The 4,476-nt window shown below is 48.5% G+C and overlaps 1 long non-coding RNA gene across 1 annotated transcript; it reads right to left on the bottom strand.

Annotated features, from left to right (window-relative positions):
• Window positions 1-2,271: 2,271 nt before the first annotated feature.
• Window positions 2,272-3,194, bottom strand: LOC120237967. The gene is made up of 2 exons (XR_005530096.1): window positions 2,956-3,194; window positions 2,272-2,834 (listed from the first exon to the last, which is right to left on the bottom strand). It is a non-coding gene; the product is annotated as an uncharacterized LOC120237967 (long non-coding RNA).
• Between the last annotated feature and the right edge of the window lie 1,282 nt (window positions 3,195-4,476).

Below are 4,476 nucleotides of genomic sequence, written 5' to 3' on the forward strand. Positions count from 1 at the left end.
CCTCTTCGAAGCACATTATAATTGGGCTGCAAATGCTATGATCTAGCGGTTCCTAAATTTATGGACAGGTGTGCGCGTCCTCCGGTCTTTATATGTAAGTTTATACTTGGAATGCGTGTGACTCTCTGGTCAGGGACAAACCCCAGCTGCCACTTTCCGGGATAATGGGACCTGTCATTTGTTGATGGAAGCCGAAAAAGAGATTAAGCAGGGGTTTTTCAGGGTCATTCTATTTTTTTCCCGTTGAGGTGGAATCCATTCTAACGCCACCCCTGTCCAGGGTTCCATGTGGCGACGGATTACACAGAGTGACATCAGATGGCTGCATCTCCATCAGCGCCCCGGCGCAGACTGCTCCAGCACCTTCTGTGGGAGCCACCTCCGGATCAGCGATTCTCCACAGGGCCTGCCTTTTTTATGCATATTATGACCTCATCTTTTGAGATAACTCTGGGTTTTTTCATGACAGAATCATAAAAATAGCAGGAGCCTGTGGCAAATCTGGAGGCAGAGGCTAGCACCCTGCGGACACTGAGGTTTTGTCAGGTCCAGATGGTGTGCTGATTTTGTTTTAATGTTTATTCATTTTTGAGAGAGAGACAGAGACAGAGAGAGAGAGAGACAGAGAGAGAGAGCGTGAGTGGGGGAGATGCAGAGAGAGAGGGAGACACAGAACCTGAAATAGGCTCCAGGCTCTGCACTGTCAGCACAGAGCCCCATGTGGGGCTTGAACCCACGAACCGTGAGATCATGACCTGAGTTAAGTGTCTGTCAGACACTTAACAGACTAAGCCACCTAGGCACCCAGGTGCTGAATTTTTTTACCTGGCCCGGTTTGGTTTCGGGAGCTCGGAGCACAGAGCCCGGCACCGTCACTGCCCACCTGCTTCCTGACCTCAGACACAGAGGATCCTGACGCCGAGTTTCACAGGGCAGACGGAGCCCAGTGTGAAAGCCAGAGAGCGCAGCCTTCAGCTGTAGACGGGCTTTCTGGGCTTCTGCCACATTCAGGCAATTGACTGCTCACACGAAAATGCACACACCTGGCCCCCAGTAGCCAGGCGTTCAGAGCCTAAAGGGGAAGAAGGGGGTGCAAAGATGTGTAAAGATGCGGAGGTGAGGACAGAGGCAATGCCCAGCTGGTCTAGGGCGCCTCTCGAGGGCGGCTGCGGCCGGCCGGCTTTCTGGACAGCTGGCTTTGATCAGCGTCTCTGTGCTCCTTCTTGATCGTGGGTTCTTTACGTTTCATTTAGAGCTCCTAAAGTAAAATCATTCAATCTGCACGCCACCTCCCACTTCCCCAGTTCCGGCGGAGCTCATTAGCCCCTGATCCCTGTGGGCGTCTTCAGCCAGGGGCTGTCAGGAATGTTCCCCACGTTCTGGCAACTGAGAAACCCAGTTTCTACCCCCAACGGCCGGTGAGGACTTTGGTCTGGTTGCCTGGCGGCGTGTGGAGCTCTGCTATGTCCTCACCCCAACTATCCAACTGCATCTGCTCAGAAAGATGAAACAGGGTTCGTACCCAGAAGATAAGGGCTTCATGTTGCTTTATTACGAGAAAGATAATTAACACCCAAATTGGTTCTGCAATTCATTAAAATGTGCTTTAAACACAAAACTGATCAAATGGATTATGTCTTATTAAAAAAATCTTTGGTTGGCTCATTTTTAATGCTAATGTTAAGCTGTGCTATGATAGATCATTCCATTAACAGTTGGGTGAGCCTACTCGTTGAATGATGGGGATCTTTCCTCCTTTCAGAGCTAGGGAAACAGAAAGTACACATGGCATCCATTTGTTAACGAAGTCTTTATTGTTCTAGCAGCAAGGCAATATGCTGTGGCAATTTCTTTGTGTGACAGGCGGGTCCCATGGCCAATCTGTAGTCTGACCAATAAGTGGACAAACAAAAACAATAAAGCAAAAAAAACCCCTGCCATCTTTTGAGTGGCTATCTCTTATGTTTCTTCTACTGCATGACCCTGTGCTGTGAGATTCTCTTTCTGGGTGTATATTTTGGCCCGTGTTATTTCAGCATATGAGGCACACGGGTGGATGTCTGCACCTACCTTGTCTGAGAGAATGGGGATCATGGTGGTGTTTCCTGTGGTCACGGATCATTCTGAGAGTCCGGAGGGTGACCTTCCCCTCCCTCACTGGTTGAGTTTCCCACGACGATCCTGGTCCTGAAGAGGGTGAAGGATGGCCACACTAGTGTGGAGTTGTGTTAGAACCATTACGATAAGACAATAAGGAATTTACATCTGAAATCACTGTGTCACATATTTTAGTAGCTGAGCTCCCAAAGACACAAGGGTATATGAAGTTTGAGAATAGTCACTGACGGTCACTGTCCCTGCGTGTGGCTGAAGTCACATGGAAAGACCTGGTGAGATAATGACGAGGTGGGGGCTGCAGCAGCTCCGAGGGGACCGGATGGCGAGCTCGGGAGCACAAAGCAGAGGAAGGAGACACAGCTGGCCAGCAGATCGAGAGGAAACTTAGGAAGATTTTGAATCCCACCTGCAGGTGTATGAAAGAAACGCAGTTCGTCTTTTGATAAATTAGGGACTAAGAAGGAAGAGAGGGAGAGAGAGAGAGATAGAGAGAGATGGAAAAGGAAGAGAATGTGGTAGAAACTTCCTGGCTCCCCATTCTCATGTGCGACACAAGGCGCCAGCCAGGGTTTAGGGCAGCTGACAGTCGCTTCTGTGTGGGGCCAGCAGAGACACTGAGTCCTTCTCAGAGAGTTCTCAGCCATTTCCAAGGAGAGAATGATGATCCCACAGTGTGATGGACAGTCTGCTGACCAGTCGCTTGCCTATCAGCCGGCCTGGCGGGGAAAACAGCGACACCCCTGAATTTAAATCTGTCTTTGGTCATTTAATGATAAAACCGACAGGTGGGGCCCAAGGTCATGAGGCGTTATTACTCAGGGTACCTTGAAAAGTTACCTCTGTAAATCCAGTGTTAACCTCTGCTGGATTAGTTGTGGCTCGGGATTAAAATATGAGGAGTTTAAATCGCACAAAAGGTGAATAAGAGGATCACTTTGGGGACAGAAGAATGAGCTGACGAGTCCTCTGTATCAACGCGGCAGACTGGACCCCTGGGCAGGCTCCTTGTCTTCTCCAGAAGGCAGATACAGGCACACAGAAGACCAAGGGCAGGAGAGGAGGTGCCACTCTGAGGAGCGCTGGGGGACAGAAATTGGAGGGCGGAGTCATTTGTGTCCTTGCAGGTGAAGGCCCACGGAAGAGCCCACAAGGACACTGACTCAGGATGAGGCCCCAGGGAGGCGCCGGGGTCCGGGACCTGCACTCTGGCCGGGGAAGACGGCGGCTGATGGCCAGAGGGCACATAGAGCAGAGACCCTGGGAGAAAGTGAACTGAGCACAGTGGCTTCTTTTAAATGAGAATAGATCTCCACGTGATCAGAACAGATTGAACTCAGGAAACAAGAGCATGTAATTCCAAAAGGAAACATTCAGAGAATAGAAATTAACTCTGAACAACCAAGAAGTTTAACAAAAACAGCTCATTGAATGGCTGCAAGCTGAAGTTAAAGGAATTTACAAGAAGTTGGAGCTGCAAGGATCAGAAATGGAGAATATGAGAAAGGTAATATACCAGACGATCCTTCTGAAGGGTCCAAGTAAACAGTCAATGTTCCATAAACTTAAAACAACAGAAAGCAAAAAAAAACAGAAAAACAGGAGTTTTAGGAAAAATGTCAGAATAGTAGCAGAGTTTCTAAATGTTTCTAGATTTTATTTTTTTATTATTTATTTATTTTTGAGAGAGAGAGAGAACAGAAGTGAGGGAGGGGCAGAGGGAGTGAGAGAGAATCCCAAGCAGGGTCCACCCCCAGCTTGGACCCCAACTCAGAGCTCGATCTCACGGCCGTGAGATTTTGACCTGAGTCGAAGTCAAGAGTCAGATGCTTAACCTACTGAGTCACCCAGACACCCCTAAATACTTCTAGATCTTAAAGTACTGCTAACAAATGCAGAATAAAGAGTTCAAACATGATACAAAGCACCTGCTGGAGACATTTTGGAACATTAACAATAAGGACTAAGTCCCAAGCACTTCCAGAGAGAAGGAGAAAAGATGATCATGCAGGTAATTTTTTGAGAATCTGAATGGCACAGGACATCTCAACAGCTATTCGGAAGGTTCCATCCACCTTACCCTGCTCATTGCTCTGCTCGGGGGCAGGTACCTTTGTCTTTGTGCTGTAGACCTGAACCACCAACAAAAGGTAGGTGCAGTGTGATGATGAATTAGGGTCTCAGGGCGAAGGCAGAAAGGGCCGTGGGGAGTCAACATTTGGAAACGTTTCTGGAGGACTGGAACAGACAGAGAGAGACAATAAGACAGAGACATGGAGATAAAGAGAAAGAGCGACAGAGGGAAACAAAGAGACACACAGAGAGAAATAGACGCAGAGACAGACAGAGAGACACCAGCGA

Source organism: Hyaena hyaena, unplaced genomic scaffold (genome assembly GCF_003009895.1).
Source record: "Hyaena hyaena isolate Hyena2069 unplaced genomic scaffold, ASM300989v1 scaffold_194, whole genome shotgun sequence".
Classification (NCBI taxonomy): domain Eukaryota; kingdom Metazoa; phylum Chordata; class Mammalia; order Carnivora; family Hyaenidae; genus Hyaena; species Hyaena hyaena.